The 27,788-nt window shown below is 49.9% G+C and overlaps 1 protein-coding gene across 1 annotated transcript in view; it reads left to right on the top strand.

Annotated features, from left to right (window-relative positions):
• TRIM24 (tripartite motif containing 24) overlaps positions 1-27,788 on the top strand; it is a 1,193,545-nt gene that overhangs the window by 733,298 nt on the left and 432,459 nt on the right. The gene's annotated exons all lie outside the window — the stretch shown is intronic.

The following is a 27,788-nucleotide window of genomic DNA, read 5'->3' as shown; positions in this document are numbered from 1 at the left end:
GAGATCTATCTCCCGCCGAAAGCCTGAGCTATTTCCATACCCGCCACTTTCAGCGTTAACAAACTGCAGAGGAGCGGGAACCACAGAGCGGCCAGGATGCAAATAGACAGGCAAGCGACCCCAGGCACCTCAGCGATAATGCTCACACCTGACGGCTTGCGTGAGGTCCTTGCGCCAGTACTGCTAATCCATAGTAGATGCCACTCCACATAATATGCTGCCCTTTTCTGCTGTACAAGCCCCCTCTCTTCCTCTGCATTCCATCTCTGACTTTAAATCTCATCCTCACTTACCCTCTGCCCTTCTCTCGCCCCTGCTCCACACCTCTCTCTCCTTTAGCTTACCCCCCACTGCCCCCTCCGGATCCCCTCTGCCCCTCAGCCTCTCGCTTAGATTTGGTCATCTTTAGGGGCAAGCTGCCACCTCCAGTAATGTACACTCGTCTCCAGAGTCTTTCCTCTCTGCCTTTTGTAAGACTTGTAATCTCAAGTCTTTGTTATCACGAATCTTTGTAACGAACCTCGTTCAATGTATAGCGCTCTAGCACCTCTGGACAATGTTGGCGCTATATAATAATGCATAACTGACTAAATAAACTCAGTCTACGGGCAGAAACCCCCTCCTTTCCTCCTTCTTCAGTCCCTCTCACCTCCTCTCTTCTCTTCGGCACACCTCCCGGCCATCCATGCAACTCCCCTCTCACCCTCAGCAGCCCCCCCTCCATCCCTCAGCAGCCCTCTCCTCTAGCTTTTCTCTAACTCACTCTTCCCCTCAGCTCTTCTCTTCCCTCTCTCCCTCGCCACCCTTCCTGCTTCTCTACCAGTGACAGCACCTCCCCCTCTCCTCTAGCTTTTCCTCTCCCTCATACCTCCCCTCATACCTCCCCTCAGTCTTCTCTTCCCTCTCTCCCTCCCTTCCTGCTTCTCTACCAGTGACACCATCTCCCCCTCTCCTCTATCTCTCCCTCTCCTCCATCTCTCCCTCATACCTCCCCTCAGTCTTCTCTTCCCTCTCTCCCTCCCTGCTTCTCTACCAGTGGAGGCATCTCATCTCCCCCTCTCCTCCATCTCTCCTCGCAGGCAGCAGGCTGCCCCCCACCTCCCGTCTTCGTGTGTTTCATTTGTTCCTTTATTGCAAAGGTGCAGGTGAAAACACTGAAATTTGCTATTAGTAGGTAAAGTGCCCCTTTTTGACATGGTCAATCCAACCTTTTGCTCACTGGTACTGGTGAAAGCCAGATTGTTCACTCCTTGGGTTAACAGGAAGTTTAAGGCTTCTCCCTCAGTACCCTGTGCCCCCTTTGACCGCAGTGGGAACTCCCAGGGTATAGGGGATGCACCCTCTCTGAACCGGGAAATCAAGAAAATAAATGCTTGTGGCAATCGGGTTGCCGCACAATCTGCCGCTCAGCGGTGCATTGCGAATTCCATTGGCTTTCTTTCCCTGTATGATTGAGCCTGCTAGGTTCAGATGGAAGATCTTTTCTAACATCTCCCATTGCAGATAATCTTCCCATTCGTTGGTGACGAATGGGAAGATCTGCAACGGCAACATTTACTGCTTTATGGATGCTCCAGACACCACTATGCGCTGCATTAACTCAAGTCTCCTCCTACATACCAATGCATGATTACAGGCCACTGGTTTTAAACCAGAGCTACAAAATCTCCTTAACGTACCCTTGACTGTAAGCATCACTTTGATCCACAGGTCCGAAGGAAACTCGATTAAATAAAGAATAGTGACACTGCTATAGACCTGGGCGCACTGCACACACCCATCGCCCGCAACTCCTTTCGCCACCCCAGTACCGCGATGCAGCCAAAACAGCTGCAATGCTTGAGACTTCCACCACCTTCTCCAGACAACAATCACAAACTCCTTAACAGGGTTTTTACAGGGGAGCATGTGAAAGCAACAGGGGCCGAGGTAGAGGCAAGATGTCGGCTCCTAAAGGAGCCACCGCCTCAAAACCGTGACGCTTGCCTCCTCCCCCAACCATGCAACACCTGTCAGGGGCAGGCAGGTTGCAGGGGGTGCTGCCTCACTAGGAGGCACATGCCTTTGACTGGTGCTTTCTAGACATCATACAGGAGGGGTATTGTTTGAACTCATCCAAACACCACTAAACATCCCCCTGCGCACACACTGATTGTGCACAAAACACCATTGTGTGCTTCAAGAGGAGATGCATGCCCTACTTGCCAGAGCCAGTGCTGCTTCAACATTGTAGAAAGGGGTCCGACCAATACTCTACCTCCAGACCCTCAACAAGTACATTGTGTCTGAACATTTTCATATGATCACTCTTCAGTGTTTCATCCCTCTTGTGCGGCATGGCGACTCTTCATGACTGCTTTGCACTTGAAGGACATCAACCACCACATCCAGATCTACCCAGCCCATTGAAGATTCCTGAGGATTTGTGGTGAGTGGACAGCATTAAGGATTGTAAAAAGCAAGGACCCCCTGAGTAGTATCATAAGAACAACTCCTAGGACAGGGAAATAATGTGTGAAATAAAATTCCTAGGCAGTCATATATTGGAAAGACAGGTGGCAAACAATGACAGTAAGGTAGAACCCAAGAAAAATTAAAAAGGACTGAATTTTAATTAACAGGTTTAAAAATCATATAGTAGAACAAAAGTACATACTATATGATAACAAATACATACGTATTTTTATACAAATTCATACATTTAATAAAAAGACATTTAATCATAAAATCATGGACAACCAAACCAAAATAAATATATAAATGCTGTCCAAAAAAGCAGTGGCGATCGAACTTTCGACGCGCGTTTCGGCGTACACAACGCCTTCTTCAGGAGCCACACAGTTTTATTCTGAAACATATATATAAAAAGAATATTTTTAACACAAACGGTCCATCAATATTAAATCAACTTAAAATTATCATCAAAATTCATATATTTCATCATAGCCTAAAAATTTATTTTCCTACTGTCATTGTTATTTAATCTCTGCCATAAATTGATTCCAAACAAACACTTGATACTGTATATTTAAGCATCACAGAGTACCTATATCTCAAAAAGCGATGGGAGGTAACGGAAAGGGGGACATGGAGGGAAAATAAGGGTTTGATCTAAACATAGTTGCAGCACACATAATATAATCACACCATATAATGAGGGTGTTTTTCTCTTCGCAACAGTCGATAACATGGATTTGTCATGCTAATATCCTTTTAGAACAAGGTATAAATACATCATATTGTCAAGTGAACCATTTAAGCATGATACAAAAAGGGGTAATTTCTCGATATGACAGCTAAGCAACATTATAAAAACAACGGATTTAACATGATTTCACATATCTGATCACACCCTATATGATGAAAAATAAACAAAATTAAATATAAAGAGAACTCACTATCAATACAAAAAGTCACTGGATTTTGACGATATTTTTCAATTTCAATCCGTTAACAGGATAAAAAGGTTCAGGAAACGATATAATCCTGACTCTTCAATCACATATATAACACAAATATATTTATTGTGAATCCAAATGATCTTTGATAGTGAGTCACAGTAAATGGCTCAATATATATCACATGAATGCCAACTCGAAAGAATATTTGGTTTAAACATAGAGGACGAAAATCCTTCCACAATCACCAAGTCATAATGGACTAAGAGAAGTTACAAAGTATCAAGCTTGTGGCATTTTATTAAGATACTGTTTCGATTTTGCAAAGGAAAGAAACTAGTAGAAAGGATACAAATATCACGCGTAGTTCAGATGGATACCTTGTTGAGAAGGGTAAAACGAATAGGGAAAGCGCACACGGCGAGCATTCCACTTTAACCCCCAGTATAGATCAGTAGATATCTACGTCAAAAACAAAAAGGTAGCTATTAGAAAGTCTCATAGTATTTGATCTGGTCGTCTAACCCTAAATAAAGAGATGAGACGGAGACAAGCAAAGGGCAACACAACAACATACCATATATAAAAAAATGATGTTGTAAAGGATTCCTTGTCTTGGTGGCGCTCAGTATACACTCGAGATTCAGATTTAATTGATAACACAATTCCATATGATGCAGGGAGTTTCCTAAAAGCAAGGTCCCAGCATTAGTAGGGATATAGATTTGTTTATGGCAGTATATCAATCCAGGCAGGTGACTACTACTTTCCTACATTCAAAGTAACTATCTCTTTGTTTGCAAATCAAACGATTCTTAATTTTCCTTGGGTTCTTCCTTACTGTCACTGTTTGCCACCTGTCTTTCCAATATATGACTGCCTAGGAATTTTATTTCACACACGAGTGGACAGCATTATCCATTCAAAGTGCCGTCCTTCAGGTCACAACACCCCCCACGGTACTTACCAAATGGTTGGATGTGGTAGCCACTCATTTTATATGGGTCGTCATTCACGTGTTCCTTTATCTAGAAGGCTGAGTGATTAGGAGTGCCCCACAGCAACAATGTCTAGCGCGCACAACTATACACCACCTTCACAGACTAGGCCTCTCCTTACATGTAGCCAATCCCACCTTCAGCTCCTCCAAGTACAACCCTTCCTTGGGGTTACTCTAAATTTAAGAGTGGGAAAGCTTACCCCAGTCTCGCCAAGGTGAACACATTCCAGGGCATTCTCCCTCTTTTTCAGCTGGACCATCAGGTAACGATCAGGATGCTGATCCCAAGAGACCGTTACTACAGACGCCTCGCTCACCAGATGGGAAGCAAGCACACCTACAAGATCATACTAAACCAGGCTTGTGGATGCCCACGCAGCAGGGTCTTCAAATCAGCCACCTGGAGTTGCTGGCTACCTAGCTTGCTCTCTGAGAATTCATTCCTCTCATTCACAAAAAAAGCCATGTTAGTCCAGATGGACAACACCACCACCATGTTTTACTTGCAGATGCGGGGAGCACACACTTACCCTAGATGTCTGCTTTTGCCCAGAGCATCTGGCGGTGGGTGATTCATAACAAAGTGCATCTGGTCATCCAGTATATTCTAGGTCTGGAGAAAGACTAGCAGTTCTGCTCAGCAGAACATATCAACAAGTACACGAGTGGGCAAATCCACCCTGAGACTCTACTCCTTTACTTCTGGTAGTGAGGTTTTCCTCAGATATGGTCACCACCGGAGGAAATAAAAAAAAATCCCAAACTTTGCTACCAGGTTACCACACCTGCAGTCCATCGGCAATGCACTATGGATGAACTGGTCAGGGATAGTTGTCTGCGCTTTTCCACCTCTCCCGCTTCTACCATTTGTAGTTTGCAGGCTGAGGCAGATGTCCCTTACTCTCATCTTAGAAGCTTCAACCTGGGTGTGCCAGCCATAGTTTTCCATTATCCTAGAGCTCTCTCTAGTTCCTCATGAGAAGCTCTCCAACAGGCTGGACCGTCTCACAGAAACCCATGGCACTCTGTCACCCAAATCCTCAGCAGCTCAACCTACGAGTTGGCTCTTGAAGTTGTAGAGTTTGGTAATCTCAACCTCTCGGAGGAGTGTATGTCTGTTCTTCGCAAAGCACTCCGGCCGCCTTTTAGGGCCTGCTATGCAGCAAACGTAAATGTTTTTTGCACTATTGTCTTCCCAAACATATCAATCCACTTCCCTGGTCAGTACAAGACATTGTCTGTTACCCTCGCAACCTTCACCAATCGGTCCTTGCCTACACTTTAATTAGTTTATATGAGGCTGCTGTGGCTGCTTACCTCCTGAATAGGCCACACACTTCGATCTGAAGGTTACCTGTCATTTCATTTCATAAGGCTTTATTCAGAGCAAAAGACAAGTCCATAAAAGCACAGCATAAAAAGACAACAGTATAAAACAACAGTCAAAAGCAGGAGATACAGCAGTTTAAAAAGGTTAAAAAAGCATACTTTTCCTTACGTTAATTGATTTAAGGAGAAAGGTAGCCGTATAAAAACAAACGTCAGGGTGATGTAAGTTAAAAAGCAGGCTCATGCAGTCTCGTATTGTCCTGACTCCAAACTTAGCAAACGGGGGTTTCAAATCAGCAATCCACAGGTATTTGTACAACTGACAGAGCAAAAGAAAGTGCACAGTGCTTTGAGGGGTGGTATTGTCACATGGACAAGGGCCAGCGGGATGTGAATGCTGAGAGGGGAAAGAAACAAGGTTATGGACTACTCCGGTTCTCAGTCTAGTCAACACAAACCAATGTGCCTTCCAGGTCATTTGTGACAAATATGGTTGGAAACCCACAAATTCATTTAAATCATAATAAAGAACACAGGATGAGAGTTCAGAGCTATTTTGATGCCTCCTGGTGGAAAGCTGTTGTAAAAAACAGTGCTTAAATTCGATTTTAGACAGCTCAGTAGCCCCACATCGATCCGCAATGATGTTAATGTTAAAGATCTCACGAAAATTATCCACAATATACTTTAACCATGGGATCTTTAAGTGATGGTCCAAAGAGAGGCAATCAGAAATAATGGCTCTGCACAATGAGGTCTCTTCTTTTATCATAGCATCAGTGGCCTAAGGAGGATCAAGTCAGCAAGATGGTGAATACCCAGTTCATTGTGCACTAAAGCATTAGAAACAGAGCTTGGCAGGCACAAAAGTCTCTACAAGAATGCGTTCTCCTCAACCTGAAGAGACCCTGCCGGGGCATGGCCCCAAATGCCCGCTCCGTACAGGGCAATCGAGACACAACGGGACTGAAAGATTTTAAGCATGTCATGGACCCGCCTGTCTCCAAGTTTAGTAGCCATTGTGAATATTCCATGAGCACTCCTCGCCATCTTAGCCCGGACATTCTTATGTTCATTGGCCCAAATGTTCTTATTTGAGAAGGTGACCCCCAAGTACGAAAAGTTGTCAACAGCCTGGACCTTCTGTCCCTCTATAAAAAATGAAAACTGTTTCTTTCTGTTCCTTCGCCCGCATTCCATAACATAGGTTTTAGATTTATTTAGCACCAACTTTCTGCTTTTAATGAATTGCGAAAAGCCGTCGAAGGCCGATGGGGGTGCGTGAGATTAGGACCGCGTCATTCGCGTAAAGTAACACAGGGACGTTGTCCTCATTGATTTTGGGAGCTTCCACTGCCAGAGATTTGAGAAAAGAATCAATCTCATTGATGAAAAGGGTAACAAGCAGGGGGGCCAACACACATTTCCCTGTCTAATTCCTCGCCCGATTTTGAACTTAGTAGTACATTCCCCGTTAGAACCGTAACGGACACAAGCCCGTAGTTTGGCATAAAGACGTGCTAGGAAGAATACAATGCCCTCGGGTGCCCCAATTTCAATTAGCTTTGCCCAGAGAATGCCATGGTCCACCAGGTCGAAGGCACTACTCAAATCCGCAAAGCAGAGATAAATAGTGCCGGTCTTTGCCAGGGTATATTTACCGATGAGCAGGTCTAAATTTAGACACTGCTCAATCATACCACGACCCTTCCTGAACCCAAACTGGCTCTCTGCTAGAATGCCATTATCCTCCACCCATTCTTCCAACCTTACTAGAAGCACTCTACTCATTACTTTTATGGAAGAATCCAACAAGGAGATTGGACGATAGTTCTTAACGTCCCCTCGGTTTCCTTTCTTAAATATTGGGATTAGGATGGATTCTTCCCAGGTAGGGGACACCTCATTACGGACAGCTGCGTTGAAGATATTAGTTAACAGAGGCCCCCATACTTCGGGGACCAATTTATGAACATCGATTGATACCCCGTCTGGACCCTGTGCTTTTCCTCCTTTGCTGACCCTTATGCTATCTAAAACCTCTTGGACTGTGATATTGAGTGGCGTATGCAGCCACCTATCCCCTATATCCCTGGATGCACTGTCCGAATCAAAGATTTTAGAAAAATGAGAAACCCACTCTTCCTTCATAACGTTGGAAGTTAATTCAGGGATCTTATCATCTTTAAGGAATGGGGAATTAACTGTTTTCCAGAACAGCGTACAGTTATTCAATTCAGCAGCCAGGGTCAAGTTGTCCCATGCCTCCTGTTGGAGTTCCAATTTCCTCCATTTTAGGGTTTCTTTGTATCTGGCTCTAAGTTCTACAACCAAACCCTTATCTCTAGGCGTAACTGATAAAGCTGACTTTAGTTCCTTTAGGGCCAGGGTACAAGCTGGATTGAACCACCCCCGCAGGCGTTCCTCCTTGTGCTTGAGTGTACTAGTAAGCTTGGAGTCGATGACCGCATTAATACCAATAAAATACTCAATAGAGCCGGTGGTACCTTGATTGTCTTCTAAAATCTCTGTAATTCCTGCCAAGCAACTAGTAATGATTGAATCGGACATGATTTCAGCCTTATCCCCCTTCCACCTTAGTCTAGTGCCATTAGGTCGCACAGCCTCAATGTTGTTAATAATACACCCCGGAATGGGGGTTCCTTTGTTTTCCCATAGCATGGCCTCTACTATCAGGCAATTGTGGTCACTAAGCTGGATGTCTATAACTTTAGGTGCCATAGTCCAGGCCTCAAGACTCGAGGAGATACAGATAAAATCAATAACAGAATTCGCTCCCCGACCTGTTAAAGTGGAGCAAATCTCCTCCTGTTCATTTTTCTCGTTAACCATAATATACATATTATGTGAGTCAAGGAGACTGTTTAAGGCTTCTCCATAATAGTTATGTTGAAAATGGGGGACTCCATCTCCATGACAGTCCACCGCCCCACATACATTGACATCTGAGAGTGGGCAGGTAGTGGCGTTAAAGTCCCCTACCATGAACAGATCAAAAACTACATTGGAATCCTTGAGGATGTCATCCAATGCACTTGATAGTGCTCTAACCACCTGATCCCTAGTATCATCAAAAACGTTGTTATAAAAATGTATTAAGAGAATATTCCTACCTCCTGTTTTGTGCAGCCATAAAATCTGGGAGTGCACCCCAACTTGTACGAATTTTTTGACCAGTAGAGGAGTTTGGACAGAAATCAAAATCAAAAGGCCCCCCTTAGCTCTACCTGATAGGGAACCAGTAGCAGGTAACTGGTAAGAGACAAAGCCATCATATTCTATAAAGTCCCTACACCAGGTTTCCTGTAAACAGATAATGTCAAAGAGAGCTAAAAATTCAGTCCAACCCAGACAATCTGTTTTGGACCTGATACCCGCAATATTCCAACTATCAATGTAACAGCTGGAACGACCGGAGACACCTGACCCCAAAAGAGAACAGTTACTGCCCTGCTGGAAAATAGTGATGTTAGTAGTATCCAATAATAACTCCGGGCAACCTACTGGATCACCCTCCTTGCCCATAGGCGTACAATCTACAGTTGTCCCAGAAATGTTAACCATAGGCCCTGATATACAAACACTTTGTCCCATACCAGACAAAGCCTGTCTCTCCAAGGTTTCTGGGGGTACCGTACACCACTCCAGTCAATCGTTTTGATCCAGCCCACTAAAGCATTGGAAACGATTAACGGTGTTCACCTGGAAACTATTTGGAAAGCTATGCGAAGCTTCTCCCCTCGTTCTCTCCCCCCGTGGTTACTAGGATGATGGCTAGTGTGTTGTCTATAGAAAAAGCCCAAAGGACGGAGTGAAATGCCCTGCTCGTTACAGGGGCGGGAGGTGGCTCGGATCAGAGCTGTTGTGGCAAGGTGTGGGTTACTAAAATTAATAATAACGCAATCCCCAGAGATGTTCTTCGGGGACGTGCCAATCCAGTTGGTTCTGGTAGTGGTCAAGATTTGGTCTGCCAGAGCCACTGGAAAGCCACACTCCTGATTGAGCCATGCCACAGTTTTGTATTTAAGGGAGTCATGTGATTCCATAGAGCGGTGAAGCCCATCCTCCCTGATTGGTGTAACGTTGGTCAGGACTGCTACATAGGGTGCGCAGTCCGGTGGGAGGTTCGGTTGAGAGAGGCCACAATTGTTAGACTTCCCCCTTTCGATAATCTTCTACTGATTCCCCGGGGCACGGGTAGTGGGGGGGGTTCAAAGGGACATCGTTAGAGCATATAGGTGTTACTGCAGTGACATTAATAGTGTGCCCTGTAGACGGTAGTTTAGGTTTGCCAGTTGCGTCCTGCTGCTCGATAACTGTTAAGGGACTACTGTTTGACTGTGCAGGAGTGCTAGAACCTGCACAGGCCACTCCAACACAGGATGGGCCTTTGTTGGATTGCACAGGCTTACTAGTCCTGCCCCCAGCCACGGCAGCTGGTTGCGGACTGTTATTTTGCTTCAAGCCGGATTGCACCAACACACCCAATCTAATCACTTCCCTAGAGACAGCCTCGAGTTTATCCAAGAGTGGAAGAACAATTTTGTCTAACTTGGCATCAATCATACCAATAAGCAGCTCAAGCTGATCCGGAGCTAGTTTCAGGGGGTGGAATTAACGTCATTATGAAGACAGTTTAGCTCAGTGGGGCCCCCATTTGATACAGAGACAGTGTTTTTTTTACTTTTACGACCCCCCCCCCCCCACCCCCCCTTTTTAGACAGTACAGGTCTATTTAGATGTCTCCCTGACGTCAACACTATGAGTTTTGGGGGCCACTGAACCCGGGGCGTCAGTCATTATGGGACACGTTTACATCGGATTCCTTGTGAGAGTCCTCAACGTCAAGGATATCCTGTGCTGGCTCTATTTCGTTGGTACCCTCCCTGGTTGGACAATCCGGAGAACCTGTTACACAACTGTCATCAATGGTGGGGATCAACAAGGGGGTAGGTAAAGGGACAGTGATCTCAGCAGAGGCCAGTGGGGTCGTGGGGTCTGGGACACTTACTAGACCCAGGGACAGTCTTCGTTCCTTATTAATCTTGTCTACTACTTTAACTAAGTAGTTGTCCAGTGTAGAGACAATGGGGCGGGAATTCCCGTCGACTGACTTGGGCATATTGCCTTGGAGAAAGGTACAAAATAACCAGCACAGATATTACCAAATGGAAATAAGATAGATGATAAATCCGAATAGCACTTAATATGAAATGACTTAAAAACACAATTATAAAATAAACAGTAAAACCAATATCAGACCCCTAGATTGGGAACTAGGTTTAGAAATGCTGTTTATTACCGGGAGTAGACTAATATTCATGGAAACGGCAGAGTCTAAGATGCTAGGGGCGAAGGGACAGGGGTTGGGGCCAAGCCCAGCCTCGTCCAGACGTGGACTGTCTTAGACTGTCCCGCCCTTCACCCGGCCTTCACCCGGCGAACTCCCACGCGCTCCCCAGGAGATCCAAATTTATAGAACGTGTGACGGGCAGGGGCGTAGCTAGCAGGGTTCACAGGCCGGGTCAGATAGGCCTCGCACGGACTCCTGAACTAGCGAGTCCCTGCACCGCTCCACCCCTGCTGCACTTGCTGAGTTTGTTTTTCTGCCCCAAACGCCACCAGGGATGTCCCGGTCCCACGAAGCGAAGCGGGTGCTGCAAGGCGCTGGCGGGACAGGTCAGGACAAGCTCCAAGGGACAGAGCTTCAGGGTCAAGCCCGCCCCGCAGGAGTCCGCTCGTGATCCGCTCCTCACTCCCGATGAGATGCAGGTGAGGTGATGTTTTCTGCACGTTTTCAGGGCAGGAGATTCAGGGGCAAGTCCGCCCGCAGGAGGCCGCTCGAGATCCGCTCCTCGCTTTGACTCAATCTCCCAAAATGCAATAGGTTTTTTCAGGGGAACCAGTCTTTGCCGCTAACAACCTCTCCCAGGCGCTGCTAAAGTTACTCCATCAGATTTACACCTGGGGGGCCTCAGGGGAGACCTAATTTCTGCTCTGTTTACTTTCAAAGTGCTCCACAGCCAGTAATCGAGATCTTGACCCAGGCTGTGCCCCAGACAGCAGTCCAAAAAAACGGCCAGCACCTTCTGCTCCCCGAGTCAATTTCCACACCGTATCACGCCTCCTTCTTACGAGCGCAACATGACTATACTCACTCCGCAGCTGCAACCCGATTCTGCTCGCTCGCTCGCTCGGCAGGCTGTCTCATCACTTCCAGTCCGACAGCAGGTTAGAGCATTGGAGCGCGAGGACGCCAAACAATCCAGCCGTCAGGGCAGTCCACCATATGCAGCAAATGTAAATGTTTTTTGCACTATTGTCTTCCCAAACATATCAATCCACTTCCCTGGTCAGTACAAGACATTGTCTGTTACCCTCGCAACCTTCACCAATCGGTCCTTGCCTACACTTTAATTAGTTTATATGAGGCTGCTGTGGCTGCTTACCTCCTGAATAGGCCACACACTTCGATCTGAAGGTTACCAGTCATTAAGGCCTTCTTGGTGACTTTAAAGGGTTATCCCGTCTGGAATGCATTATGCTTCAGTGTAGAATCCTAACATTGTTCTTAGTAGAAGCCTCACCAGTTCCCCCAACAGAATGGGAATCATACCTACATCATTTATATAAATTAAACACAAGGCAAGAAAGTTCGATCCAAGTACAAAGCAAGCCAGGTGAAAATGTTCTAGACAACGGTGCTCCAGTACTTCCGCAAATCAAAAATCACATACAAAAATGCAAGATCTTCTGCTGCAATGGGTCCGGATCAGAGCCCAATAAAAGGACTTCAAAGTAACCCAGAAGAATAGAGTAAGTTTTTAGCCCCCCTTTTCTCCCACTCTTTGTCCTATACCAGACGTGACCTGTCTCTCCAAGATTACTGGAGGTACCGTACACAGCTCCAGTACTGACTCCGAGCAACCTACTGGATCACCCTCCTTGCCCATAGGCGTACAATCTACAGTTGTCCCAGAAATGTTAACCATAGGCCCTGATATACAAACACTTTGTCCCATACCAGACGAGACCTGTCTCTCCAAGATTACTGGAGGTACCATACACAGCTCCAGTACTGACTCCGAGCAACCTACTGGATCACCCTCCTTGCCCATAGGCGTACAATCTACAGTTGTCCCAGAAATGTTAACCATAGGCCCTGATATACAAACACTTTGTCCCATACCAGACAAAGCCTGTCTCTCCAAGGTTTCTGGGGGTACCGTACACAACTCCAGTCAATCGTTTAGATCCAGCCAACTAAAGCATTGGAAACGATTAACGGTGTTCACCTGGAAACTATTTGGAAAGCTATGCGAAGCTTCTCCCCTCGTTCTCTCCCCCCCGTGGTTACTAGGATGATGGCTAGTGTGTTGTCTATAGAAAAAGCCCAAAGGACGGAGTGAAATGCCCTGCTCGTTACAGGGGCGGGAGGTGGCTCGGATCAGAGCTGTTGTGGCAAGGTGTGGGTTACTAAAATTAATAATAACGCAATCCCCAGAGATGTACTTCGGGGACGTGCCAATCCAGTTGGTTCTGGTAGTGGTCAAGATTTGGTCTGCCAGAGCCACTGGAAAGCCATACTCCCGATTGAGCCGTGCCACAGTTTTGTATTTAAGGGAGTCATGTGATTCCATAGAGCGGTGAAGCCCATCCTCCCTGATTGGTGTAACGTTGGTCAGGACTGCTACATAGGGTGCGCAGTCCGGTGGGAGGTTCGGTTGAGCGAGGCCACAATTGTTAGACTTCCCCCTTTCGATAATCTTCTACTGATTCCCCGGGGCACGGGTAGTGGGGGGGTTCAAAGGGACATCGTTAGAGCATATAGGTGTTACTGCAGTGACATTAATAGTGTCCCCTGTAGACGGTAGTTTAGGTTTGCCAGTTGCGTCCTGCTGCTCGATAACTGTTAAGGGACTACTGTTTGACTGTGCAGGAGTGCTAGAACCTGCACAGGCCACTCCAACACAGGATGGGCCTTTGTTGGATTGCACAGGCTTACTAGTCCTGCCCCCAGCAGCTGGTTGCGGACTGTTAGTTTGCTTCAAGCCGGATTGCACCAACACACCCAATCTAATCACTTCCCTAGAAACAGCCTCGAGTTTATCCAAGAGTGGAAGAACAATTTTGTCTAAATTTGGCATCAATCATACTAATAAGCAGCTCAAGCTGATCCGGAGCTAGTTTCAAGTGGGTGGAATTAACGTCATTATGAAGACAGTTTAGCTCAGTGGGGCCCCCATTTGATACAGAGACAGTGTTCTTTTTACTTTTACGACCCCCCCCCCCCCTTTTTAGACAGTACAGGTCTATTTAGATGTCTCCCTGACCTCAACACTCTATGAGTTTTGGGGGCCACTGAACCCGGGGCGTCAGAGTCATTATGGGACACGTTTGCATCGGATTCCTTGTGAGAGTCCTCAACGTCAAGGATATCCTGTGATGGCTCTATTTCGTTGGTACCCTCCCTGGTTGGACAATCCGGAGAACCCGTTACACAACTGTCATCAATGGTGGGGATCAACAAGGGGGGTAGGTAAAGGGACAGTGATCTCAGCAGAGACCAGTGGGGTCGTGGGGTCTGCGACACTTACTAGACCCAGGGACAGTCTTCGTTCCTTATTAATCTTGTCTACTACTTTAACTAAGTAGTTGTCCAGTGTAGAGACAATGGGGCGGGAATTCCCGCCGACTGACTTGGGCATATTGCCTTGGAGAAAGGTACAAAATAACCAGCACAGATATTACCACATGAAAATAAGATAGATGATAATTCCGAATAGCACTTAATATGAAATGACTTAAAAACACAATTATAAAATAAACAGTAAAACCAATATCAGACCCCTAGATTGGGAACTAGGTTTAGAAATGCTGTTTATTACCGGGAGTAGACCAATATTCATGGAAACGGCAGAGTCTAAGATGCTAGGGGCGAAGGGACAGGGGTTGGGGCCCAGCCCAGCCTCGTCCAGACGTGGACTGTCGTAGACTGTCCCGCCCTTCACCCGGCCTTCACCCGGCGAACTCCCACGCGCTCCCCAGGAGATCCAAATTTATAGAACGTGTGACGGGCTGGGGCGTAGCTAGCAGGGTTCACAGGCCGGGTCAGATAGGCCTCGCAGGGACTCCTGGACTAGCGAATCCCTGCACCGCTCCACCCCTGCTGCACTTGCTGAGTTTGTTTTTCCGCCCCAAACGCCACCAGGGATATCCCGGTTCCACTAAGCGAAGCGGGTGCTGCAAGGTGCTGGCGGGACAGGTCAGGACAAGCTCCAAGGGACAGAGCTTCAGGGGCAAGCCCGCCCCGCAGGAGTCCGCTCGTGATCCGCTCCTCACTCCCGATGAGATGCAGGTGAGGTGATGTTTTCTGCACGTTTTCAGGGCAGGAGATTCAGGGGCAAGTCCGCCCGCAGGAGGCCGCTCGAGATCCGCTCCTCGCTTTGACTCAATCTCCCAAAATGCAATCGGTTTTTTCAGGGGAACCAGTCTTTGCCGCTAACAACCTCTCCCAGGCGCTGTTAAGGTTACTCCATCAGATTTACACCTGGGGGGCCTCAGGGGAGACCTAATTTCTGCTCTGTTTACTTTCAAAGTGCTCCACAGCCAGTAATCGAGATCTTGACCCAGGCTGTGCCCCAGACATCAGTCCAAAAAAACGGCCAGCACCTTCTGCTCCCCGAGTCAATTTCCACACCGTATCACGCCTCCTTCTTACGAGCGCAACATGACTCTACTCACTCCGCAGCTGCAACCCGATTCTGCTCGCTCGCTCGCTCGGCAGGCTGTCTCCTCACTTCCAGTCCGACAGCAGGTTAGAGCATTGGAGCGCGAGGACGCCAAACAATCCAGCCGTCAGGGCAGTCCACCATATGCAGCAAATGTAAATGTTTTTTGCACTATTGTCTTCCCAAACATATCAATCCACTTCCCTGGTCATTACAAGACATTGTCTGTTACCCTCGCAACCTTTACCAATCGGTCCTTGCCTACACTTTAATTAGTTTATATGAGGCTGCTGTGGCTGCTTACCTCCTGAATAGGCCACACACTTCGATCTGAAGGTTACCAGTCATTAAGGCCTTCTTGGTGACTTTAAAGGGTTATCCCGCCTGGAATGCATTTTGCTTCAGTGTAGAATCCTAAAATTGTTCTTACTAGAAGCCTCACCAGTTCCCCCAACAGAATGGGAATCATACCTACATCATTTATATAAATTAAACACAAGGCAAGAAAGTTCGATCCAAGTACTAAGCAAGCCAGGTGAAAATGTTCTAGACAACGGTGCTCCAGTACTTCCGCAAATCAAAAATCACATACAAAAATGCAAGATCTTCTGCTGCAATGGGTCCGGATCAGAGCCCAATGAAAGGACTTCAAAGTAACCCAGAAGAATAGAGTAAGTTTTTAGCCCCACTTTTCTCCCACTCTTATGCTACTGGTGAAATCCCAAAATCATGGAAGGGGGGCATTGTGATCCCAATCTATAAAAAGGGTGCTCGGTTGCTTCCCTGCAATTACCTATAGATGGCCCTCCTGGGCGCAACAGGGAAGATCTATGCAGCCAGTGTCCTGGTTCATCTTATAGAGTGGGCTTATTCAACCTTATTGATACCTCTAAATCAAGCTGGATTACGTCAAAAATATTCTGTAACCGACAACTTAGTGGTGTTACAAACAATAATAGACACATACGTGGTCTTAAAATCACAGATCGTCTACGCTGTCTTTGTCAATTTCACGCCCGGATTCGACAGAGTTGATAGACCCACACTCTGGAACAATCTAAAAAAACTGGGAATCCCAGACAACCTGCTTCATATAATTACATCACTATACTCGGAAACATGATGTCAAGTACAAATCACTCGCCCAATAGCTACACCAAATTATCTTAGACAAGGTTGCCTCTTAACTCCCTTCCTGTTCTCTTTATATCTCAGCGATCTTCCGGAACGTTTTACACAGGTCATCAATTTCCACCCAAAAATATCACTATGCAAAATCCATATCATGATGTATGCCGATGATGTGGTTATCTTAGACCTTACCCCATTCGGCCTACAAATGAATTTACAAGCATTTACCAAATATACTGAAGAAAATGTACTCGTGCCAAATATAACAAAAACGAAAATAGTTCAGTTCAGAGGAATAAAACGATATTCAAAATATAACTGGACCCTAGGGGGGAAACCGCTAGAATTGGCGAAGGAATACACCTACTTAGGGTGTATATTTACACAAACTTTACAAAACTTCCCTCATCTGCAGCACCTGACTCGTAAAGCTGATGTACACGTCGGGGCTCTCCAACGATTATATTTCTCTGCTGGGCACATGCCTCTTTCTTCTCTTTTACAGGTTTTTAGTTCCAAGATCCCACCTATCCTATCGTACGCTCTCGAATATATCCCAATAAGACAATGGCAACAAATACAACTTAAGAAGGGAAAATACTTTGGAACCTGATTAAAGTGCACCAAGCAGTTCCTGCACAAGCTCTGCATCTCGAGCTTGCTTTTGTCAGCGCATATGCCAAAGGGAATACTAACATCATAAGATGGGCCTACAATCGTGAACATGCAGAACAAGGCACCTTGAGATTTTTTACTAAAAACAGAGACTTTTTGACTTTGAATCACCAAAGTACCTCTTTAGTCAAAACTTAATTATTGCACTCAAATTATCGAACTGCACAACTGAACTGTTGAAATCTTGGTCTCCTGCCCCTTGAGGCTCTTCCTAAAACATTTAACGGCGAGGATAAGCGATGATCTTGATATTCAACATTGCTCTAAATTGCACCGTTACGAACCTTATGCAGAGACAATAGACTATAAACAATTGCAACAGTATACTCGTTTAAGTTTAAAGCATGGAGTCCGGCGATGCATTATATTACTTCGGCTTGGGATTCTCCCTTTTTAAATCTTTTACCTCTAAGTGGATTCTTAACAAAATTGCCAGTTGTATATGTGACCTCTGTAACGGAGGTGTGCAAGACTTGAATCATCTTTTGTTTGTTTGCCCAAATTCAACAATTTTAGATGCCAGAAAGCGGTATTTAAAATAATTGAAACAAGATGTAATTGTACAACTGTTCAGAGCCTGATTTCGCTTCTTAAGTCTATCTGAATGAATTTGTGTGTTTTAATCTGTTTACAATTTTTTTTACTTTTTTAAAGTTGTACTAGAAGGATCATTCATCAATTTTTAAATAACAAATGCATTTTTATCTGTTTTTTAAAATGTGTTCTCAGTAGAGAAATAAATCAAATAAATAAACTTGAACCTTCAGCTGACTTCTGCAAAGCTGCTACTTGGTCCACTCCTGACACATTTACTAAGCACGACTGTATAGCTGTCCTGGCTAGGCACTCTCTTCCAGTCTTTTGCAACATCTTCAGGCTAAGGCACCACTTTTGGGAGGACTGCTTTGCAGTCTATGCACAACGTGTGTATCTACAGCCACACATGCCATGAACGCAAAATGTTATTCAGTCTGGAGGCATCTGTCACATGTAGATTCACATGCTCCCACCCTCCTCCCTGAACCCTAGAGTCTGTTGCAGATTTTATCTTCATCCTTTACTGGTTATCTTTACTGTATCTCTGTGCTCTATTTACATTTTCGCCGTCCGTGTGGATAAACAATCCAACTATGGAATAGATGCCCATGCGCATTACCTAAAATAAGGAGTCACCCCACCTCATGACTCGAAAAGATTTCTTTGAACAAAAACAAATCCACATGTCCGAGCCCAACACTAGATGGCAGGAGTATGCACATCATGTGAATCGACAGCACTGCATGCAACGAGCAGATGCTTACATGGTAAGTAACATGTTCGAGGCATGTGGGCTGCTGAATTCATATCTGTGCATAGATCGCCGCCTAGTGTTGGGTCCGGATGATTGCACATTGTTGTCCTGGAAGAGTCTTCGAAGTATCACAAGATAGGTGGCTCCTCCCCTGGACTACAGTGCGCATGGGCATCGACTCCATCCCCAGATTGTTTTTTTCCGCCATTGGGTTCGGATGTGTTTCGGTTCCCTCTGTCGGAATCGATAGTTGTTTAACTTTCTTTACTTGAGACCAAAAGGTCTTTAGGACTCGCGTCGGTATTGTTTATCGTTCGGGTTGGTTATTCATCGGCTCCGAACACCTGCTGTCCTTCCGTGTGCTATCGGCGCGGACGGGCCTACACGACGCTCCAGACTACTTCATCATGGAACGAAGTCCATTTAAGAGGTGCCCAGTGTGTGCCTCAAAGTACCCGCACATCGATGTGCACCCAGTGTGCAACAAGTGCTTGTCACCGGACCACGACGAGGCCAAGTGTATGGCCTGTTCCAAGTTCCGGTCGAAGAAAACTCTCAAGCTACGACGAGCCGCTAGACTGCAGGCCCAGAGCTCGGCACCCCCTCCGGCGAACATCTTCAAGGAGGATGTTGAAGACGACACCATCCAAAATGTCTCGGACTCTAACCCGGCGTCGGAGGTCGAGGAAAGCTACGACGCGGAAGATGAGGAGTTCGAGGAAGTCGTCGAGGAGGTAGGGGACGACGACGGGGCCATTGCCACCGTGGAAGATAGCTCGGAGGAGGAGCTTCCTCACACTGACTCCGGGGCCAGCCACCATTATGAGGCCCAGGTCGAGGGATCGCCTTCGGGCCTTACCCAAGACCTCGATACCCGTCCCACGGCTCCGCCTTCCGGCCCGGCCACGGACATTGGTGTGGCACCACTGCCGGTGCAAAAACGGAAAGTGAAACCATCGGTGTCGACGCCACCAGTATCGAAACCAAAAGTGCAAGTCGCACTGGTTGGATCTAAGACTTCGGAGGCCTCGGTGCCGAAGAAATCCAAGATGGCCGTCGAGCTCAAGAGCCACGCCAAAATGGCCGATCCAAAGACTGCGGTGTCGAAGGCGAAGACGCCTGACGCGGCTGCGTCGACGCCGAAGTTGGTCGACGCTCGGAAGAGTCGCGTCGACACCAAGAAGGTCGATGACCATAAAAAGGCCCCGAAGAAGCGCCAGGACGACCCCAAGTCTCTGGCTGCACCGCTTCCGGTTGACAAGGCGAAAGGGGGAGCTGCGTCGGCTCCGAAGACTGCGGCCTTGGTCGCTGACCCTAATCCGGCTTCGGAGGACTCTCTCGAGCCGGTCCGTCCCTCTGCTTCGTTTACCAAGAAGGTCACAGAGTCCCTTCAGCGTATTCGGGAGGGGGCCGCTGAGGTCGAGCCAAAGAAGACTGTGTCGCCCAAGCCTCTGCTGAAACCGGCGAAGGCGCAGACGCCGATTCTTTTCACGCTGCCGCCTAGGACGGCGCCAAAGGCTTTCACTGCGAAATCTGGGACCGGAGTGCCCTTAAAGTTGGCTTCGACGCCGAAGGCATCGTCGGTGGTTCCAAGCCCACGACACCAACCACTGGCGGAGGAGGAGCGTCGAGAGGTGGTCATCGACGCCAACACAGGCAAGCTGTCTCTCCTTAAGCGGAAGATCACGCCGGAGCCAGCGTTGGAGCACTTCCACGTCCCACTGAAAAAGAAGTTGGACTCTGCGGGTACATCTGCCCCTATGGAGCCTGTATCTCCACAAGGTCAGGAACTCTCACCCACTCATTCCAATGCTGGGGAGAATGATGGAGAAGACGAGGATGAGTATGCTTATCCAGTTTACTCGGACTCAGAGGATGTCACTGAGCCATGGTCTGCTGGGGGGAGACACGGGGGACCCCCAATCAGGACACGAGCCACAACTTTTTGCTGCAAAAACTTCCCCGACGGAAGACTCTGCTGCCTTCAACGCTCTAATTGAAAGGGCTGCAGCCAATCATGACGTCGACCTCCATGCAGACCCAGTGGATGTCGATTTTCTTTTTGACACTTTCTCAGTGGCTGAAAAAACTGTCAAGACACTTCCAATGCTCAAAGGGGTGTTAAAGCATGCACCAGAGGTTTTCAAGGAGCCCACCCGGGCAAGAGTCATTAATCCTCGTATTGACAAAAAGTACAAGGCAGCGCCCACTGATCCAACGTACATCAAAGGACAGTTGCCGCTAGACTCTCTGGTTGTCTCCAACGCATGTAAACGAGCCAACTCACAGACCACGGGTGATGCTCCTCCCCCAGACAAGGAATCAAAGGTGTTTGAGGCATCAGGGAAACGTATTGCTGCGCAGGCAGCCAATATATGGTGCATATCAAACACGCAGGCGCTACTTGCACGCTACGACAGGGCACACTATGACACTCTAGAGACCCTTCTACAGCACTTACCAGATCAGTACAAGGAGGCTGCTGAAATGTTGATTCAGGAGGGAAAACTTATCACTAATGCCTCAATTAAGTGTGCTCTAGATGTAGCTGATACCGCCTCACGCGCAGTAAACACTAGCGTCCTACTGCACCGACATGCATGGCTCAGAATCTCAGGCTTTAAACCGGACATTCAGACTACCATCCTAAACCAAACTGTCAATCCTGACCACCTGTTTGGCCCAGAAGTGGATGCCACCCTCGAAAAAATGAAGAAAGACACTGACATTGCTAAATCTATGGGTGCCTTGCAGTCCCAGCAGTTTCGGGGTGGTTCCTTTCGCCGCTCCAATAACAGAGGCACCTCGAGGGGTCAGGCGTCCCAATCCACGCAATTCTATAAAAGTAACACCCAATCCTCATATACCAACAAGGGTCGGGGTGGATACCGTGGCAACAACGTCAAAGGCAGAGACCGTGGAAATAACCGCTCCAGGTCCTCCACCGCCAGCAAACAGTGACGCCTTGTCACTGCCCCCCGACCACGCAACACCGGTCGGGGGGAAGGCCATCACCACGGACAGGTGGGTCAGATCTATTATCCAATACGGTTATTGTCTGGAGCTCACATCCACTCCACCCAACATCCCTCCAAAAAGCCGTCCTATGTCTGGCGAGCACTTGCACTTGTTGCAGCAAGAAGTCAACGTCATGCTGCAAAAAGGGGCAATAGAGCTCGTTCCACTGCAAGAAAGGGGTACAGGTGTTTACTCCCTGTACTTTCTCATTCCAAAAAAGGACGGATCCCTCAGGCCCATCCTAGACCTCAGACCTCTCAACTTGTACCTTCTATCAGAGCATTTCCATATGCTCACTCTGCAGCAGGTTCTCCCACTGCTTCGGCAAGGGGACTTCCTGGCAACTCTGGATCTCAAGGATGCATACTTTCACATTCCCCTGCATCCTTCTCACAGAAAGTACCTAAGGTTCACCATTCAGAACCAGCACTACCAGTTCAAGGTTCTGCCTTTTGGGGTCACCACGGCGCCCAGGGTCTTCACGAAGTGCCTAACAACGGTGGCGGCGCATCTAAGACGTCAAAATATCCACGTCTACCCCTATCTGGACGACTGGCTCATTCAGGCAAAGTCGAACCAGCAGTGCGCCGACCACGTGTCCCACACTATTCACCTTCTGCACGATCTGGGGTTCTCACTGAATTACCCAAAATCCCATCTCCAGCCCGCCCACATACGGCAGTATCTGGGGGCGACAATAAACACTCTGGCGGCCACTGCGCAGCCGAATTCAGTGAGAATCGACAGCATTCAGTCGCTGATCCAAAAATTCAGACCTCAGCACTCGCTTCCAGCAAGAGTGTTCATGCAGTTGATAGGCATGATGGCCTCCTGCATCTCCATTGTCCCGCACGCGAGACTACATATGCGCCCGCTTCAGGAGTGCTTAGCACGTCAGTGGACTCAGGCTCACGGGCAATTGTCAGACCTAGTGTTGGTGAGCGGTCGGGCATACAACTCTCTGCATTGGTGGAATCCACAAAACCTTTGCAAGGGCCGACCGTTCCAGGAGCCTGTGCCACAGATTATCCTGACGACGGACGCTTCTCTCCAGGGTTGGGGAGCGCATGTACTCCATTACACAGTGCAGGGACTATGGACTCTACAGCAAAAGAAGATGCACATCAATGTGTTGGAACTGATGGCGATCTTCATGGCCTTAAAGGCGTTCAAAGTACATCTGTGCAACAAGGTCGTGTTGATCCGGACGGACAACATGACGGCCATGTACTACATTCAGAAACAGGGAGGAACACACTCTCCGCAGCTGTCTCATCTGGCTCAGAGCATGTGGAAGTGGGCCATTCAGAGGGGCATCTTCCTCATGGCAGAACACCTCCCAGGCAAGGACTATCAGATGGCGGACCTGCTCAGCAGGCACAGCCACCAAATGCACGAGTGGGAGTTACATCCATCAGTACTCCAGCCTTACTTTCAAAGATGGGGTCATCCAGAGATAGACCTGTTCGCCACAAGGGAGAACGCAAAATGCCAAAGCTTCGCCGCCAGGTTCCCACTCCCGCAATCGCAGGGCAATGCGATATGGATGAACTGGTCAGGCAAATTTGCGTACGCTTTTCCCCCAGCACCCCTGATACCGCTGGTGGCACGCAAGCTCAGGCAACACTCGATGACTCTCATCCTGGTTGCTCCAACGTGGGCTAGCCAACCATGGTACACCACGTATCTGAAAGAGACACGTTAGTGATAGATTCCTTACCTTAGAATATCCCCAGGCGTCAGACTGGATCCGGAAATTTTTGCGTAGCAATACCCCTGCGCGCTGGTAGGCGTCGTCTGCGGCTCCGCGTCCGTCGTCGGCGTCGTGAGCGCCGGGATGACGTCGTCGGAGTATATAGACGGCGCCCATGCGCGCTGACGTCAGTTCTTCTTTTTTCCGCGCCAGCTAGCGCAGATCCGGAAGAAGCTCTACCCCCAGTCACTTTTTGACTGAAAACTTTTTTGATCTTTTTGATCCTCTAGTTAGTCGATTCTCGACTATCGGTGCCAGGGATGCCCGGGTTCAAGCCTTGCTCGAAGTGCGGCCGACTCATGTCGGTCACGGACCCCCATCGCCGGTGCCTGAAGTGCTTAGGCCTCGACCACGACGATCGAACCTGCTCCGACTGCCGGGCCCTGACGTCGAAGGCTAGGCGGGAGCGGTCCCGCAAGCGTCTCGAGCTGAGGCAGTCGGCCCCGCGCCGCTCCCGGTCCCGGTCCCACGGGAGGTCGAGGGACAGGTCGCGAGGTCGGAGTCATCGACGTTCCGGGAGTGGACACCGATCGTCTGGTTCCAAGTCCTCAGGTAAGAGGCATGAGAGGTCGGAGCGACACCATCTGTCCTCCGACCCGCCCCGTCGCTCGCTCGATGCGACCGGGGATTCGGGCGACACCGCCCACGCGGATCCGCGGGAGTCGCAGGCGTCGCCGCCTGCCCCACACCTTCGGGTCCCTGGGCACGGCGCGTCGCAGGAGGAGGTCGAGAGGTACCTCATGGCCATGAGGGCCCTCCCTCCTCAGTCGGTTCCCGTGGCGCCTTCGGGCCGATCGGCTCCGTCTGGAGGTCCTTCCGGGTCGGGCGCTTCGGCCCCGACGACGTCGGGTGCTTCGGCCCCGGCGCCGCTGGCGACTTCAGTCCCGGCGCCGCGCGACCTCGCTGGATCCGGCTCCGGATCCGGGACCTCGCCGGTCGACCTTACGACCTCGCCGGCGACGTCCCTTCAGGTGTCGACCCCGGCAGCCGACGTGGTTGCCGACCCCAATGCTTCCTACGGTCCTGCTCAGGTGTCGGAGGGGCGCCGCTGGGCGCCGATTCCGTCGGCCTTCGGAGAGTTCTATCTCCACGAGGAGGCCCTGGCTGTTAATCCTGGTCTCCAGGAGCCGGGTGACGAGGAGCAATGGGAGGGGTCCGAGGACCCTCTGGCACGTGATTGCCAGTCTCATCAGGACTGGACATATGAGCTTGGGGAGGCCAGTGGTATTGACACCTCGCCAGACACTGGATTTACGTCGCCCCCGACTGTGGCTTCGGAGGCGGGTTCTGCGTACAGTGTAGTGTTGACGAAGGCAGCTAAGGCCCTAAACCTTGAGCTCCCCGTCGCGGCCGTGAGGACTAATCTCCTCACTGAGGTACTCAAACAGCAGTCCGGCTCCGCGGAGCCCCTTCTGCCGTTCAATGAGGCCTTGTGTGACGTTCTGCTGGGCACTTGGTCCAAGCCCGCCACAGGTCCCCCTGTGGATAGGAACGTGGCCAGACGCTACCGCCCGGCACCGGGCGACCCTTGCTTTTTGTCCACCCACCCCACCCCCGAGAGCCTGGTCATCCAGGCCTCCAACTCCCAGACCGCATTCCCGTCGGCCCCGCCCGACAGGGAATCCAAGAGATATGAGCAGTTCGGGAAGAAGGTCTTCTCGTCTGTGAGCCTAGGGCTCCGGTCAGTGAACACCAACTGTCTCTTGGGCCGCTACACCCACACTCTGTGGGACACGGTTGCGGAGGTGCTGCCACAATGCCCTGAGGAGGTCAGGGCTAAACTCAGCCAAACCCTTGCGGACGGCCGAGATGCGGCACGCTTTTCCATCCGGTGTGGGCTGGATACCACAGACTCACTGGGCAGGGCGATGGCAACGACGGTGGCGGTTCGACGCCACGCCTGGTTGAGGTCCGCCAATTTCTCGGCCGATGTCCAGGCCACTCTCCTGGACATGCCGTTTGATGGCCGTCGCCTCTTCGGCGACAAGGCAGACCATGCGCTGGAACGTTTTAAGGACTCCAGGGCCACGGCCAAGTCCTTGGGCCTTGCGGCCCCACGCCAGCAATCGGGTGCCTTTCGCTCCTTTCGTGGCCACGGAAGGGGCGCCCCACCACGGACCGTCAGCCACGCGCCGCAGAATGTTCAGCAACGCGGTGGCGGCCGTGGGAACCGCCGTGGCGGTGGTCGGGGCCAGCGGCGAGGCCAGTCCACACCTCCCTCAGCAGCCCCCGCCTCAAAACCTTCCTAGTCCGAGTTTTCAGGCCCATGTGACGCCTGTGGGTGGCAGGGTTCGCCATCACCTCTCCCACTGGCATACAGTCACTTCGGACAGGTGGGTGCTGCAAATTGTCCGAAGGGGTTTCTCCCTCCCCTTCGAGTCTTCCCCTCCATCCATGCCACCTCAATACTACCGTGTGTCGGGGATCACTTGCAACTTCTGCAAGAGGAGGTTTCGGCCCTCTTGGCCAAGAGGGCCATCGAGCGCGTTCCTAGGCCAGAAGTAGGACGTGGCTGTTATTCCCACTACTTTCTGGTACCCAAGAAGGGCAAAGGGGGCCTACGCCCTATCTTGGATCTGCGGAACGTCAACGGCTTCCTCCGGACGGAGAAGTTCAAGATGCTCACTTTGGCTCAGGTCCTGGCTGCCCTGGACCCAGGAGACTGGATGGTAGCGTTGGACTTGCAGGACGCCTATTTCCACATCCCCGTCCTGCCGGCCCACCGGCGTTACCTGCGGTTCACGGTAGGCCAAGAGCACTTTCAGTTTACCGTGCTCCCCTTCGGCCTTACCAGCGCCCCACGGGTGTTCACGAAGGTGATGGCGGTGGTCGCAGCCCATCTGCGCAGGCAGGGGGTATCAGTCTTCCCCTACCTCGACGACTGGTTGTTGAAGGCGGGCTCGCCCCAGACAGTCGTCAGCCACCTCCAGACTACGGCCGACCTCCTGCACTTGCTGGGGTTCTCCATCAACGTGCCGAAGTCACACCTGTGTCCCTCTCAGAAGCTCCTCTTCATCGGAGCGGTTCTCGACTCGGCGCAGTTTCGGGTTTACCCACCCGAGCAGCGGGTTCGGGATATTCAGGCTCTGATTCCTATCTTCGGGCCGTTATCCCGGGTCTCGGTCAGGTTGACGCTGCGGCTTCTGGGACTGATGGCCTCCTGCATCCTTCTGGTGCGTCACGCCAGGTGGCGGATGCGGGCTCTGCAGTGGGACCTGAAGTTTCAGTGGGCCCAGCATCAGGGCAACCTGTCCGATCTTGTCCTGATCTCGGAGGGCACTGCGAAGCAACTGCAGTGGTGGCTCACGGACCGCGACTGGGTCAGTGGCAGACCTCTCTCTCTACCCCAGCCGGAGCACGTAGTTGTGACGGACGCGTCCCTCCAGGGCTGGGGAGGCCACATGGGAGAGGCGGAGATCAGAGGCCTCTGGTCTCCGGCGGAGTCCCGGCTCCACATCAACCTTCTGGAGCTGCGGGCGATTCGTCTTGCACTGAAGGCATTCCTCCCCTCTGTCAGGGGGAGCGTGGTGCAAGTGTTCACCGACAACACCACCGCCATGTGGTACTGCAACAAACAGGGCGGTGTGGGGTCGTGGACCCTTTGCCAGGAGGCTCTGCGCCTCTGGCAGTGGCTGGAACATCAGGGCGTGACTCTGGTGGTTCAACACCTGGCAGGTTCTCTGAATGCCAGGGCGGACGAACTCAGCCGCCGGTGCATGATGGATCACGAATGGCGTCTGAACTCGGACGTGGCGCAAGGTCTCTTTCGACAGTGGGGAGAGCCTTGGTTAGATCTATTCGCCACAGAAGAGAACGCGCAATGTCAGCAGTTCTGCGCGTTGGAGTTTCCAAGGCGGCACTCGCTCGGAGACGCTTTTCGTCGCGAGTGGAGCTGCGGCCTGTTGTACGCCTTTCCGCCTATACCACTTCTGCCCAGAGTGCTGAAGAAGATCAGGCGCGACCGGGCCCAAGTTATCCTTGTGGCTCCGGACTGGGCTCGAAGATACTGGTATCCCGAGCTACTCAGCATGTCAGTCGATCCCCCGATTCGTCTGCCTCTTCGGGAGGACCTTCTGTCGCAGCAGCAGGGGACGGTCCTGCACCCGAACCTGTCCAGTCTCCACCTACAAGCTTGGAGATTGAGCGGCGGCAGTTGAGGCCATTTGACTTGCCTCCCGAAGTCTGTGACATCATTCTGGCAGCCAGGCGTCCCTCCACAAAGTCGGTATACGCCTGCCGGTGGAATAGATTTGTGGCATGGTGCGCAGCAAAGGCTGTGGATCCCCTCTCTGCACCCCTTTCGGAAGTGCTGCTCTTTCTTCTTTCCCTTGCCCAGCAGGGCTCTGCTCTGGGCACTCTTAAAGGGTACCTCTCTGCTCTTTCGGCCTTCTTGAGGCTACCAGATCAGCCTTCTTTGTTCAAGTCCCCTATAGTGAGTAGA

This window comes from Lissotriton vulgaris, chromosome 1_2 (assembly GCF_964263255.1).
Source record: "Lissotriton vulgaris chromosome 1_2, aLisVul1.2, whole genome shotgun sequence".
In the NCBI taxonomy this organism is placed as follows: domain Eukaryota; kingdom Metazoa; phylum Chordata; class Amphibia; order Caudata; family Salamandridae; genus Lissotriton; species Lissotriton vulgaris.
Note: the sequence above shows the minus strand (reverse complement) of the source record. Positions and strands in the feature narration are given on the sequence as shown.